This window comes from Heliangelus exortis, chromosome W (assembly GCF_036169615.1).
Source record: "Heliangelus exortis chromosome W, bHelExo1.hap1, whole genome shotgun sequence".
In the NCBI taxonomy this organism is placed as follows: Eukaryota; Metazoa; Chordata; class Aves; order Apodiformes; family Trochilidae; genus Heliangelus; species Heliangelus exortis.
This window is the reverse complement of record NC_092453.1, coordinates 6,633,339-6,649,182: the sequence shown is the minus strand read 5'-3', so window position 1 is coordinate 6,649,182 and position 15,844 is coordinate 6,633,339.

Below are 15,844 nucleotides of genomic sequence, written 5' to 3'. Positions count from 1 at the left end.
TGATGCAGCAGCCGTCTCTTCGACAGTTCCCTGCCGAACAGCAGCGTTCGGCTCTACAGGACAAATGGCCTTATTATGCGTCCCAATGGATGAACGCCCCAAAGCACCAATATTATTAGAAGATCAGCAGGACCAGTGTCACCTTACAGCGTTACTGGACACAGGAGCAGACATCACTATCGTGGATGAAAAGCTGTGGCCTCGTCATTGGCCAGCTGCCCCAATGATGTCTGGAGTAGAAGGGGTAGGAGGCGCAGCCCAGGTAAAACGAAGTACACAAAAGATTCGTCTTACCCTTGAAAACCGTACATGCACTCTATTCATCACCATCATGCCATTGCCTACAAACGTACAGGCCCTTGTTGGCCGAGACGTACAAAGTCAGATCAGAGCACGCCTGATCACAAGAGACCGTTTTTATTAGCGGTCACTCCTTGGGCTTTCCTGATCCCATTGACATGGTTATCATCGCAGCCAAAATGGATTGAGCAGTGGCTGCTGAAGTGAGAAAGCCTCAGACAAGCACACGTCTTAGTACAAGAACAGCTAGAGCAAGGGCACATACAACCATCGACTAGCCCTTGGAATACTCCAATCTTCGTAATTATAAAGAAGTCTGGCAGGCACCGTTTACTACATGATTTACGTGCAGTTAATTCCCAGATGGAAGCAATGGGAGCTTTTCAGCCTGGAATGCCGAACCCCGCGATGCTTCCAGAGCGTTGGCATCTACTTATAGTAGACCTAAAAGACTGCTTCTTCACCATACGCATACACCCACAAGACACAAAGCGATTTGCACCTACACTCTCAGCCCTTAACAGAGAAGCCCCTGCTTCACGATTTGAGTGGGTAGTGCTCCCACAGGGCATGAAAAACAGCCCAACTTTGTGTCAACTGTTTGTAGATGCAGCATTATTGCCAGTACGGCAAGCATGGCCAGATGCCTTAATTTATCATTACATGGATGACATCCTAATAGCACAGCAAGACCCGTTTACTGAGCAGCAGGAGCACTTTTTAACACAACAGCTAAGTCACCAGGGACTCCAAATAGCACCTGAAAAGATACAACGTACACTACCATGGAAGTACCTAGGATGGCATATCACTGAGTCACAAGTTAGACCTCAAAAAGCTGCTCTCCATTTGACTCTTAACACCTTACATGATGTACAACGATTCTTAGGTGATGTTCAATGGTTACACCCTGTGATCGGTATAACAAACGATCACCTAGAACCGTTACGACCATTTCTTAAAGGCACCGATCCTGCCTCCCCTGTTACTCTTTCAACAGCTCAACAACAGGCCATAAGTGAAATTGGCCTGACAATATCTCAGCGCTCCGTGGATCGCCGTGATGTAAACTTACCCATAGACCTAACCATCCTTACGGGTAAACAACATTTACTCGGAGCTCTCACGCAGTCCAAAAAGAAAAAGGGGGAGACTGGCTCTGCTGATATTCGTGTGTTAGAATGGATCTTCGGACACTACAAAAACTACAATGCAAACAAAGATTGAGGTATTGGCCCTTCTAATTTGTAAAGGCCGAACCCGTATTCTACAAATTACTGGAGATGAACCTAGCACAATTTATCTTCCAATGAAGCAAGGAGATTTGGACTGGTATTTGCAGCACTCTCCAGACCTACAGTCAAGTCTCCTAGAAGCACCGCAAGCCATTGATCTCTCCCCGTTGCAATCTACTGTGTTAAAGTGGATGTCCCTGCATGAATGGATTCCTGTTCCAAAACGATCTGAGGAACCCCTTCAAGATGCGCTAACGGTCTTTACCGATGCAGGAAAACGTTCACAACGAGCCGCAGTGACTTGGCAAGACAAAGAGCAATGGTGCCATGAACTCCTGTCCTCACAAGAGGACGATACCCTACAGACTCTAGAGTTGGCAGCCATTGTTCACGCCTTTTCACATTGGCTGAATGTACGTCTTAATGTTGTTCCAGACTCCCTATATGCTGTGGGAGTTGTACAGCGAATTGAGGACGCATATCTCAAAGACGTCGCAAACCGGCGATTAAAAGACTTGTTTCGTCAGCTGCAGACTGCCATCCAACAGAGAGATCAACCTTATGCTATCATTCATATTCGGAGTCATCAATGGTCTGATGGCCTAGGAGAAGGCAATGCCCGAGCAGACAGACTGGTTTCGCTATCTGTACCTATGGACGAATTTACTAAGACGAGAAATACGCATGCTACCTTCCACCAGGACGCCAGAGGACTGCACCGTCATTTCCAGATTTCCATGGATGAGGCCAGAGGCATTGTAAAAGCCTGCCCACAGTGTAACCAAAAGGGACTTGGTCTCGGCCTCAGAGTTAATCCCTGAGGTCTTGGTCCAAATGAAAGATGGCAAATGGATGTCACTCATGTACCAGAATTTGGAAGGCTTAAATATGGTCATGTCACTATTGATACTTATAGTCATTTTATCTGGGCTACAGCTCAGTCTGGTGAGTAAGTGTTGCAAGTGATGCGACATCTCATCCTTTGTTTCGCCGTCATGGGTGTGCCAGAGCAGATAAAGACTGATAATGGACCGGCATATACTAGCGGCAAGTTAGCTCGATTTTTTCAACAGTGGGGAATCAAGCACATTACAGGCATTCCCCACTCGCCAAGAGGTCAAGCTGTAGTAGAGAGGGCAAATCAAACATTAAAAGACTACCTGACGAAATTCACAGATTTACAAGACCCACAGGAGCGATTATCAAAGACTCTGTTTGTCTTGAATTATTTGTGTATATTCGGGGACCAAAAGCTAGCGCCAGCATATATTCATGGGACAATAGCCCTGGTTTGGGCCAGGATAAAGGTGATTTTTCTAAGTTTCTTGTAGATGGCTGAACTTGCTGAGGTTGACAGCAAGTTTCTCAAATGGAGTATTCCATCCCATGTGCGTCATCCTCGGTATGGAGTTGGGGGATCACGAGGACCGAGCCACACCCTTACCAGCTGATCGGCCTCACCTGAGATCACCAGCAGAAGTGCTGGGTACCACCCCCCTTAACAGCTAATTGGTCTCACCTGTAGCATCTGCTCTCTACAACTACCTGAAAGGAGGATGGAGCCAGGCGGGGGTTGGTCTCTTTTCCCAGGCAACTCTCAGTAAGACAAGAGGGCATGGTCTTAAATTGTGCCGGGGGAAGTTCAGTTTGGATATTAGAAAGAATTTTTTCACGGAAAGGGTGATCAGACATTGGAACGGGCTGCCTGGGGAGGTGGTGGACTCGTCGTCCCTGGAGACATTTAAAAAGCGACTCGATATGGCACTCAGTGCCATAGTCTAGCGACTGTGGCAGTAGTTGTTCAAGGGTTGGACTCGATGATCTCTGAGGTCCCTTCCAACCCAGCCTATTCTATGATTCTATGATTCTATGATTCTATGATTATAAAAGACCAGCAGAAGCTCCTGGCCTGCCTGGCTGCCTCCCTGGCTGGCTGCCTGCGGCCCTGCCTGCTGCCCTGCCTGCTGCCCTGCCTGCTGCCCTGCCTGCTGCTCTGCCTGCTGCCCTGCCCGCTGGCCTGCCTGCTGGCCTGCCCGGTTGCTTGCCTGCCTGCCTGCCTGCCTGCCTTCACCCGGCATCTTGGAAGGATCCCATCCATTCATCTGCCTGTGGTCCTGATCTATGCCAGCCTACACCTCCAGTCCGTTTGCCTGCCTGTGTTCCTGCCTCCTGTGTGTCCAGCCTGGACTTTCCCAGGGCTGCCCTGCAGCCTTGGTTTGCGTGAGAATTGTTGGGGGAAAGGGGGAAAGAATCTGATATTCATTCTCTTGTATATTTATCTATATATATATATATAGCATTATTGTTTCATTAAAGTTGATTGGTTTAGCCTCCAACCCATAAGTCTCTCTCCCTTATTCTCTCTTCTTTCTTATCAAGGAGGAGAGAGAGATTAATAGAGAGCATCTGTCACTCGGTTGAATCGCCGGGCCAGTGTTAAACCGTGACAGCTGACCCTTCAGAAGCCCCACTGTATGTGACCTACAGGGACCCCACCACGGGTATATGGCAAGGACCAGCAGAGGTTAAATATTTAGGCAAAAGTCACATGTGTTTCCACCCCTACAGGTACCTTGTAGGTTCCCAGCAAGCGGACTCAGCCAGCACCTGCTCCGCCGAATTTGAAAGCATAAGCTCAAGAGCAGAGACAGCCGTATTAAGTGCTCAACATGTTCAAAGATAGAAACTGCCGTGTTGACTTCATCAGAGGTTTCATATTCATTTTGAACTTTGATTGTTTTGCCTTCCTGAACTTCGACCCTCGACAGAATGTCTGGGTTACCCTCGCGCGTCAGCTTAAAACCACTTCCTTTTGTGCCAGTCTAGCGACACCCCAATCGCCTTTTATTACGTATTTAGTTGGTGTACCAGCCTCTGAAGAGACATCGCCAATGTTTCAAGCAGCAATGAACCACACACAAGTGCTATTTCACACTGAGAGTCTATGTTCCACCAAGGCCAGTCTAGTTGCGTGCTTAAGTGACTACGACACTTGGGTTAGTCGTCTGCCTGTTGGGCCCGATCCCTAAGAATTAAGCCTTGTAGACTCTCTAAATGCCACTTACTGTCTCTGGATGAGTAGCTTGTCCACTGATTGCACAGAAGTCATGAGGAGACAATGCGTTACTACCAATGTTTTCCCAATGGGCAATTTCAGCCAATGGTGCAACTACACCCTCCGTGGTGCTACTAACCCATTGCCTGGTACACAGCTTCCTAGGAAATTACCATCAGGGTACCTTTTAATTTGCGGAGATCGGGCATGGTTAGGTATACCATCCCGTCCCGTTGGAGGGCCTTGCACCATTGGTCAAATGAGCTTAGCTATGCCTCACACACACCTGAACAGTACCCATTGTGTGCGGTGGAAGCGAGGCCTGGCCCAAATACTAGCGCAGGGATGTGATGACGATGTTAACCTTTGGTCCAAATGGCAGGTGATTGTTACTTCTATCTCTTTGCCGGGAGCAGCTGCCTCTCGTGCACATCGGAACCTGAAGAAGTTGAGTTGTTGGGTGGTAAAGTATGCTAGTGATACCAGCAAGGTATTATCTGAATTAGCTGATGATTTATCTTCTGTACAACATGCAGTATTAGAGAATAGAGCTGCTATTGATTTTTTTTGTTTTTAGCTCATGGCCATGGTTGTGAAGATTTTGATGGTATGTGTGGTATGAACTTGAGTGATCACTCTAAATCAATACATAAGTAGATAAAACAGTTAGTAGAACATACTCAAAATATCAAGCAAGATGTAGGATTTTTTGGTATAGATGAATTAGTCAATTGGTTTGGCCTCACCGGATGGCTTCAAAGTTTATGGAAGACTGGTTTGCTCGTACTTTGTATCATATTGATAACTGTGATGTGTCTTAGTTGTATGTTAGCGATACTCAAGAAGTTATTTGCCAAAGCTGCCAATATTATGATTGTACAAAAAGATAAAGGGTTTGTTGAAGGATGGCTTGAGGAACAAGGACATGGACCTCTATTAAGTACCAAAAGGTTGTGAATAGTTACATAACAAGTATATTAAGAAGTTACGAGATCAACCAAAAAAAAAAAAAATAATAAATTAGGTAGCACATAGTAAAATTAATACATACTGCTTTTTAAAACATGAAAAAAAAAAAAACAAAAAAAAAAACCAGACTTCGCCCGTTATGAATGTAGTAATTGAATGTTGCAATCCTAAATTTAACACAATTCGGCAACTATGAAGGTCCTAGGACTCCATTATGCTATGAGCCAGTGGGACCTGGAGACGCTTATAGGGGCCCCCTGACAACATTTCGTCGGATAAGCCTCTCTTATCCCTCTTTTGGCTCTCTGCACTAGTGGACGCCACACCTTCCTAATATTGAACAGAGCTCTGTTAAAGAGTGTGTGAGTATGAATGATTGTATGAAACAGACACATGTCATAAATGCGAAGTCGACTCTTACTTAAGACAACGAAATCTGTTTGATAACTTCTTAACCAATTTGTTTGATTCATTACTTGAGTGGTTTGAATAGTTTTTAGATTATTTTAGAAGGGCATTACAACATTGAATGTATCAACCTGTTTGATTCATTAATTCGTTTTACCCTTTGAGGAGGGTAAAGAAGAAAGCAAACATGAAGACTGAATATCTGGCCCATGTTTGCGAGGTAGAATGGATCAGAAGAGGGAAATTTGAGCATCCCTTTCTCCATGGCATGGGTAAAATGTTTCCACATAGAAATCTCTGTGGTTGCTCATGCTTCTAGAAGCAGAGCATGGTTCTTTCTTCACTTGAACATTTATCAAAGAAGTTAACTTCCCGAGACTACAGCTAGTTGCTCTCCAGATATGTGTTTAGTGTCAGTCTACACAGGTCATTAACCCATGATGACAAATCTGGAGTATTTTGCTTCTCTGTATTCCAAACTATCTGTTGCTGTTTTATTTTTTTAAATCCTCTTTTAGTGTGGTGGAACACTCGATGTGAAATCAATGAAAGCTGAGATCATAAGACCTTTCATGCATACACCTCAGGTCTCCAAGGACATGGGTGTGCTATCCTTGATGATCACTTCTGTCTACAGTTCTCTGCTTGCAGCCTGAAACATGTAGTAGAGCCTTGGAGAATGTGGATCTCCAGTGACCTAGTTAACTGCTCATTTGGAATCTGAACGTGAATGTTTGTCTTAGTTTGGCTGATCCCTTGTTAAGCCTGAATTTCATCCCAGGCTTTGGGAGTCAGACTTTAATGGTGATGTTTAATCACAAAGTAGCTTTGATAAAACCTAGCTAAATAATTGATGTTTGAAAATATTTACATGTTCTCAGTATGATGAAGAAGTACTCCTCTTTCCTTCCTGAGTGCTGTGGTTCCAAGACTGAAACAAGACAGAGGAAAAAAGCTTCAACTCTATGGATGATGCAGAAAGTCTCTGCTGCCTTGACTAATGGATGGCTTAATTATCTTGTAAATTCCTGCATATGCCCACTGATGTAGGCAAGTTTGGCAAATGGACTTTTAAGATTACACAATAAGAGAAGTGGTTTTCCAATATCTTTATACCCCAAACTGCACATTTCATAAAAATGGTCAAGTGTTCTTGCAGATTTTTTTTTGCTTATGAGTAACCTAATATTATAATATAGCAATGATTTAATGAAAGAGGATTTCTTCCTTATTTTAGGTTGTTAGTATTAGAATCTACAGATTCTTCAGGTGATGTGTCCCACCCACACCATATTGCATCAGTTGTTCCAAACCAATATCCCCGCTGGTTCACCCTGTCACATTGAATCTCAGCAGTGTGAGCTGGCATCAACCATGCTCTCAGCGGCCAAAGGTACATTGCTGTCATTTACTTACTCAACTAAATGTATACTTTTAGTATTGCATGGAATAAACAGTTTATAAAACTTGTGTTTAGGAATCCAAATCACAGTCTGACAGAAACTTGAAATGGGAACAACAAACTGGACTGACTTAAACCCGTCACTTAATTTTCTAGCAAAGTGGTTAAACTAGCTAGATGGTAGCCAGATGTCCTTGATTTCAGACCGCTTTTTCTTCTTCTGACATGTTATATAGACTATGAAACCCAGAACTGGACAAATCACTTTTAAAATTCACAAATCAGGATGACTTTTGGCCATGTACTATACTAACACCATCAGGCACTGGAGGAGTTTGTGTTGTCTTGTATCTTTCATACATGTGATTTAATTATGGAAGGTTTATAAAAACCAAAATGTGTATAACTGAAACATCATACTATTGCATAGCAATGGCAGGATCAATTATAATGCATCTCAGAGTGTTTTGGGAGCTTGCTCTGTTTTGGTGATTTTGTTTACATCTTGCAGGTGATGTTCGGAGGCTGGAAACAGTGTTAGAATCCATCCAGAAAAATATACACTCCTCATCGCACATCTTCAAACTTGCCCAGGATGCATTTAAAATAGCAACACTCATGGACAGCTTACCAGACATCACTCTTCTGAAAGTTTCTCTGGAACTGGGCCTTCAGGTATTTCCCTTATTCATTATTAATAGAGTAGAAGACAGGAATTTGACCCTGTGTTGGTGGGTGCAACTCTGTAAGTCTCTGAGGACCATACTCTCTTTGGGCTCTGGAATTTTTAGATGCTGTTTTTTGATGTAAAGCACAGTTGACTGGTAAACACAGAGCAAGGGGCTGTGCAGCTCCTTTGTGCTATTCGAGTGGAAGAGAGAGCTGGGAGCAGCTGGCTGCAGGACACTACTCTCTTCAGGGATGAGAGAGGACCAATGAAATTGGTTCAGGAATATATGTAGGGATGGCTAGAAAGGAAAACTATTCTGCTTGTCAGAAATGTACTTTTGCAGAACTTTTGCATAGCCTTGAGGGGTTTCTTACAATTCCTCCCATCCTTCCTTTCCTTTCCCTCAAATGAGATTGGGTAGGTGTGTGTTGAGTTACTAGAGAAAGCCAAGGTCAGTCATAACGACCATTTTCTTAGGTAGACTTCATTAACAGCAGCCCTCTCACTTGCTGCATCAGATCCTGTGCTCCACAAGCTGTGGAATGGTCATCTGCATCAGACTCAGCTTGATGTGTAGAAAAACCTCAGATCAGTTTTCAGACTCTTAGGAGAGACTTTACAAACTAAAAGGAGACAACTAAGATTTTAGGTATCTGGAGTAATACTGTCTTACACTGATGAATCTTGGAGTATACACGGTTCATTTCAACAAAAATTAATGTCTCCATCCCTCTTCAGGGAGTTCTTAAAAACAACAAACGAACAAAATGCAAAGATCAGAAAGCCATTTATTACTTTGCTTCAGTAAACAAACCTCCAAAGACTTTTGGGGAAATTATCCCAGTTGCGTCTTACGCCAAAGAAAGGTACTATTTGCCTATTCTAGACTTTTAGAAGCTAAAGCCTTTAATCAGAAAGCTGAGATTATGTACTTTGTTAGCCTTTCTTATTCCCAAGGTTGCTGTGGAAATCTACTTTTTTTCACATCTTGGCATACTTCTGCCTTAAATGTTTGTTTACTTGAGAGAGAGAGAAAGATCCTTATGACTGACTTGAATATCACCCCAAGGATTCACAAAGCGCCATTCAGTGGTAACAGCACACTTGGGATATCACTGTGTTCATGGATACCTCTGTGTGGATGATGGTGTCATCAGAATGTCTTCAGTAAGAACTAGTGTAAGAAATATCATGAACCTGTACTTTCTCATAAATCCAGTGTTTTGAATAAACAGGTGTAGAATATGTCCAATGTCTGTCCCAAGCTTACTAAGGTATTTTAAGACTCTTAAAGGTAGTTTGCTTTCCAGAAGGAAGATCATAGAAGGAACTCACAGCTGTAAAGATTGCTACAGTAACATTTTTTTCCTGTAAAAGCCTTACAGTGACAGCACTGTCTTCAGTGGTCCACAGATGCTTTCACCTCTTCTGCCTACCAACCTAATGGCAATTAGATTGTCTATATTTACTATCTAGTAACTGACTGCTTATGACATTCATATGTCCTATAAAACTATTTCTCCCCTTATGTGACACACTGAACAGCAGTGTCCTCACAGTTATACTGTTCTGCCTCTCAGCTATAACAATGACAAGTTGGGCTGATTGGGCTGAGAGACGATACCAACAATTTCACAACTCTATCACTGGGATTTCTGTGACAGAAAAAACATATTGTTCTAGATTTGGGAGTACTGTAAAGAGTCCTGGGTTCTTTCTCCCTATTTCCAATGGCAGCATGTGTTATGTGATTCAGGGGAGGGAAAGCATTTAAACTAGCTATGGAAAGAGGTCATCAGTGTGGCCAAATGGTCATGGAGGATCTCGGGTACATTCTGTCCTCCAGAACCTTACTGACACAGATGCTCTAAGATCTGCAGGTACAGGAGGGGCTTCTATTCCTCTTTTTATCAGTTGTATGCTACATCAATGCAAGTAAGCATTACCACACAGATGGAGACAGGTACTGCTGGCAGGACTCTGAAGCAAGTTAGTGCACGTGGTCACTTGATGCATATTTGGTAAGTGGTGTCCTTTCCCTGAAAGCCTGTAAATCAATAAACCTCCTTCCAATGTGCATAACAAAGAGGTTTCATGTTGGTGCAGGAGATAATGGTTGGTTGGTCATTTTTTGCATCTCTTATGGGTAGTGAGCTCTTCTGTTCCTCTAGACTAAGAAATTCTTTAATTAATAAAAAATAACAAATCCATCAAGACAAAGTCAAGGGTGATCTCTGTGGAAGAGAGCTTGGCTTTCAGATAAGCTATGTAATTCCCAGGGGCTTCTTGTAATTTTCAGACTTGCTAACCTTTTAAGAAGCTGTCAGAGGTTGAGGATAAGGAACTAAAGAAGGAGGGCTTTGAGACTCTGAGAGGGGCAAAACATAGAGGGGTGCAGCAACCTTTCCTAGCACTTATATTCATCCTGCTCTGTGCTGTACTGTACCAGCCTGCAAGACCAGCAGGGTATGTGGATCACCATATCACATCCTCCATCACTGTTCCCCTGTCACCATCAGCACAGGCAAGGGAGAGGAGCATGCTCCTGATTCTACTGCTCTCATCCCTTGCCTGCAGCTCACGTCTCTGGATTGAGGTTATGAAGAACATTGCTTTACTCCTCACTTGACATGGCAACTGCCTCCTTGAGACTTCTGGTGTACACTGAAAATTAGAAAGCTTCTAGGTGTTTTACAGAAGGAATTTGCTCAAGATACAAAAGGGACTGTGTGACACTGCACTTCCAAGAGAGGGGAAAGCTGTCAATCAACTACTTCTATCAGACTTCCTGTTTTCTGCTTCCCTCAGTTGTAATGACCACCAGTAACACTACAGCTCATAGGGCAGCAAGGACATCCCTGGTGATCCTCACAAACAGTGCGAGTCACCTCATTTTCTCTTTTATGAGGATTTCCCAGCATCTTCCTGTCAACACTTTGTTGAGCATTTTGCCCCAAAGCAACTTATCTCCCTTTTTACTTCACTGTGTAAGCACGACCTTGGAGTCTGACCTTGCAACACTTTCTGTCTTGTCTTCAAGCCTCCTCAGACATTCTGCACAATTTTTCACCCTACAGTCAATGTAGTTTCATCCCACATAGTTCACTTTGGGCAGGAGGCCAAAACAGGCTGCTGGCATGCACCAGGAGACCCTGCCACCAGGGGACATTTTGTTCTATGGCAAACAACAAAGAAATGCAACAAAAAAAAAAAAAAAAAAAAAAAAAAAAGCAAAAAAATGTGCTGTCACTAAACCTCATAAAAGAGAAAGGGAAATGTGTGGTAGCAAGCCCTTATGGTACCTCTGAAAACACAGGCGTTACTGCTGCTGAGGGAATTTCCTGGTCTCCAAGAGGCAGGGAATGCCTGAGGCAAAGAGTCCAAAACCTATGCATGACCAGGCTGATGAAATAAAGGTTGTCCAGCACAACAGCATGAGCCAGGCAGACCTCTCTCTTTGGCATTGCTATTTATCTTCTGAGGTTTAAAAAAAAAAACAAAAAAACCCACCACAAAAACAAACAAAAAAGAAAAGAAAACAAAACCCAAACTACAAACCTTCAGGGAGTTGTTTCCTGGGCTCTTGACTCCTCTGGTTGACGGTGGCAGCTGATGCCAGGGCTGGGCAGCTGGTGTCAAGACAGGGGATGCAAGTGAGCAGGTCAGGGGCCTTGGATCATACTGCTTTCCCTAGCCCATTCCTGAGTCCCTCGCAGAGGGGCTGCTGCCTGCCCCTGGAAAAGGCTCCATCAATATCCAGCAGAACAGTAGTATTCCTGTGTTTAATATCCCCATTTCATGCTTGTGCTGCTTTCTAGAGCAAGGAACCATGACTCAACTCAAGTCCAAAGTGTCACAGCACTCAGGCTACCAACCTGCCTTGCCATCTTGCGTGGCAGGCAAGCTTTGTGCTCCTGAGCTACTGTACAATGCTGTACAGCCATGCTGCCCAGCTGCCCCACTCCAGCCCAGAGCTAGCTGCCTCTTGCCAGTGGCAGGGAAAGATCCCCTCCTATAGTGCTTGCAAGAGCTTGGTTGAAAGGTATTATCACATATAAATGCTACAGTGTGTGCTTGTCTACTGTTGTTTATAGGAAAGTCAAAAGTATATTAGAATAAAGTTACCTACAAAAAGGTAGGTTTCTCCTGGGAGGAATTTTAACAAATACAAGAGTTTGGTGATTGCAGCCAATATAAAAAACGAATAAACAACTCCAGATGTTCTATATTGGGAATTATTTCAGAAAATAAAAAACAGGGAAGAAATCGGAATGCCTTTATGCACTATATCACACACAGGTAAAATTATGTGCTTTGAAAAGGGCTGTGTTTTCCACATTGCAATTAGAAAAGCTTTTAGATATCAAATACATTATTTTGAAACATATTGGCACCATACGATGCATTAGATATAATCCAGGGCTTCTTAGATGCCATCAAAGATTCAATTGGTTTGAAGAACAGAAATGAAAAGCTTCAGTTCAGATAGAAGTCACTATATCCTTTTCCAGAACAGATATATCTTTAAAATCCTCTATGGGATTTATTATGGTGTGCCTATTAGCAACAACATATTTAAAGATGTGTCAGTGTTTCCATTATAAACCCCTATTTTGAAGGGATTTATAACTCAGCTATAAACATATAGCACTTGGCAGAGACAGACAATTCATCTGTTTCCATACCAGGACTTTAAAAAGTGTGCATGCACACAGGAACACAAGCAATTGTGGAATCTTAGTCTTTAATGCAGTTCTGTAGCCCAAAATGATCTAAATCAAAAGAATAATTTGTCTTCAATTGTGGGAAAAAATCTGCGGAGGCTTAAGGGACGACACGCAGTCACCAATATGGTTAAAGTGAAGTCGTTTATTAACAGTGGGCACTCGCTTTATATAGAGCCTTTGTTTATATAATGATATCTTGCAGGTGGCTATATCTTGGACACAAATTCTGTTCTCACAGAACTTCTGCTGTTATTCTTCTTTTCTGCTGCCAGCTCCCTTATATTTTTCCCATAGGTCATCTTTCAGTAACCTTGCAACTGGGTCTCAAGGCCCTTAGTTTACTCTAGCGAAAGCTAAAGAGTCAGGATTGCTCACATGTCTGTTTTCTTCCAGACAGTTTCCCAACATATCCCCCTTTTTGTTTTTGAGCAATCCTGACTTACTTCATCACGTGAGATAACATGCTAATAATACATTGCCATAAACAACATACTAATAATACGAAAGCATCAAAACAAATAATAACAAATATAATTGATAAACCTTGTCTAATTAAATCTCTAAGCTATCCTGGATCCTTAAGTGATTTAACCATTCATTTAACCCAGTATATGCAACAGTTAATTTTTCATGTTATCTTAATCAATTGTTTTTGGTTGTGAATTGACTCTGAATGATCAGATAAATTCATGCAAATACACTCCATCAAAGTCTTCACAAACATAACCTAAAAGCTAATAATAAAAAGTCAGTGGCAGCATGATATTGTAAAACTGCATGTCTGATACTATCAATAACTTCTAGCATCTGTGTTAAAATACCAGAAGTTAAGTTCATCTACTTAGCAGTGCAACAGAATAGCACAATCAACAATCAACACATAGACAAGGGATCCCATAATCAACATATAAACGATCACATGAATTACAACATTAACAAGAACCTATTATCAATACAATATGAAAAGAACATTTCACACTGCAGTGGAAGGACTTAAATACCTTTTTAGTATGAGGAAGGTCTGGTGTCCACTGGTGCATAGAACCAAGAGGGTAGAGGAGGCTTAGCTGACAAAAATTCGTCGGGGGGCCCCAAAAGCGTCCCCAGACCCCTCCCGGGTCACGGCACAGTGGAGTCCTAGTTTCCTCCATGGGTGCCAAATTGAGGCTCAAAAAGGCCTAATAAATTTGTTTAGAGACAGAATTCCAAGCCTTTAAACAGCAAAGGCACACTCTCCCCCCCTATTCTCCCCCTTTTTTTTTTTTTTTTCTGTGGTGTCTGCAGCAGGGCTCATTTTTTGAGCAGCAGCAGTGTCTGTGGGGGCAGAGACAGCAGCTGCAGCTGTAACAGATACACTGGCGATGCTCACCAGCCATATCTGACTTATGCCCTTGTGTGAGGGGGGACGAGAAGCAGCTGCGAAGGCAGGAGTGGGGGTGCTCTCTATACGAGGAGCAGCTCTCACTCTCCGCAGCAACTCTCAGCCTCCGAAAAGGCATACTCGTTCTCATAACTGTGGGGGTTGTTTTGGTTTTTTTGTTTGTTTGGTTTGGTTTTTTGGTTTTTTGTTTGTTTGTTTGTTTGTTTTTTCTTACTCCTCACCAATATATGAGAAAAATAAACAACAACCACTAGAAGATTCAAAAATGAAATGCTATTGCTACTAAAATCTGGTGGAATCAGCCTGAAACAAAATGAAGCGGTACAATCTCCCAAACCAAAACTCAAGTGTAATTACCAAGTTTTTTTTGTTGTTGTTGCTTTGGTTTTTTTTTTGGTTTTTTTTTTTTTTTTTGTTTTTTTGTTTGTTTGTTTTTTGTTTTTTATCTCTGTATGAAACACCAGTGGACCATGCACCACAATATAAATCAGTATTGAGAACCATATTGCAATGATGGTCCTTAAGCAGCTTTATCTGCTTCTAGCATTTGCTCAGAAGCTTCTAACAATTGGGCTGCTGTAGCACCTTTTGGGAGTAGTCCTAATGCACATTTAGTTTTTTTCATTAGTGTTGTCATATGCTGACATATAAAAAATTTTGTTTTCATCTCTTCTGTCAAATCGGGATGTATGTGATATTACTACTGAATATAAGAGATCCACAAATTTTGGATATGGCTCTGCTCCCTCGTTTAATATTTGTAAAAGAGGGGGTTGCTTGTGCAGGATCATGCACAGTTTGCAAAGCTTTATATGCCAATTCTTGTGAAAGTTGTAACACTTCAGTTTGAAACCATGCCTGCAAATCTGCACATACAAAAGGACCAGCACCAACTAACATTTGTGCTTGCACTCCGTATAATGCATCGGTGTTCTGTCCAGGAATCACAGCTTCATTTTCACACAGCATCTGCCATTTATGATGAAATTGCAATTGTTGATTCCACCCCCCCACCCTCCCCTCCCCATGTTGGATCTGGAAGAGGTGGAGCAGTGGGTGTTAAAGGGTTAAGGGAAGTAGGAGCAGGGATAGGGAACGGATCAGGGGATAAAAATGGATTAGTGCCCCTGGGTTGTTCAGGGTGTTCCCCGGAGCAAAAAACTAGGGTTTTTTCAGGGGTATACTCATCCTTGGTCTCCAGGTCTTTCAGATTCTTCAGCAGTTCCCTGAGTTGCTTGTCTCCGAGTCCCAGTTCTTTCCTTGGTTGTTGCTCTATAGCAGGCACTGATGGTGTTGACAGGTGAAGCAGAGGATCAATTGATGGCAACTGTGGTCAAGAAGATAAATCAGGCATCAGAGGTGGAGAGGAAGGCAGTGGTGGCAGAGTGTTCGGGAGCCGTGGCAGGCGGGCAGGAGGAGGGGGTCTGCATTGCAAGGTTCCTCGCCTGTGTTCTCCGGCTTCTCTCCCTCTGGGTCCTCTGACAATTCTGGTGGTGTTTTTGGTCGCTTTTCGTTTTGCTTCTCAGTCCCATTTTGGCTTTTCATCTGACCCCCCAGGGTCAAATGGCATAGTTGGCTGACCTTGAATCAGTATAGTCCCTTCAGGTGCTGGTAGGGGTATTTTAGGTGTCTCAAATAACTGTTTAGAGGTCAAGTCCATATTTTGAGCATTCATTGGTATTGGTAGATCAGGTGTT